Source organism: Pyxicephalus adspersus, chromosome 2, assembly GCF_032062135.1.
Source record: "Pyxicephalus adspersus chromosome 2, UCB_Pads_2.0, whole genome shotgun sequence".
Lineage (NCBI taxonomy): Eukaryota > Metazoa > Chordata > Amphibia > Anura > Pyxicephalidae > Pyxicephalus > Pyxicephalus adspersus.
The window spans coordinates 63,138,515-63,138,897 of NC_092859.1; positions in this window are offsets into that span (position 1 = coordinate 63,138,515).

A 383-nucleotide genomic window follows, 5' to 3' on the forward strand; every position below is an offset into this window, starting at 1 on the left:
TTAATCTTCATGTGAAGTACAGGGGTATGTAATAGTGCTATGTATCTTTTTATAATGTATCTTTTTATGTATCTTTTTACAATGTATCTTTTTATGTATTCTTTTTTTCTCCCATTGACTTTAATGGTGTTCGACTTTGACATTCGACCACCTGCTCCTCCTCCTCCTCAACATCCTGGGGGATGGCCAGGCGCCTGTGTGGCCGCTGGATGATTGAGATCCGCCGGCGTGATGTAGAGTTGGCTGTAATAACAAAATCAAATATCCAAAATTAATAAGGGTAGTAAAATATAGGAAGTGAAAAACAAACAGTTCTAAGCTGAACAATACTACTTTACACAAACAACAAACATTCTAAAACACCACCCCTTAACAAGAGGAGA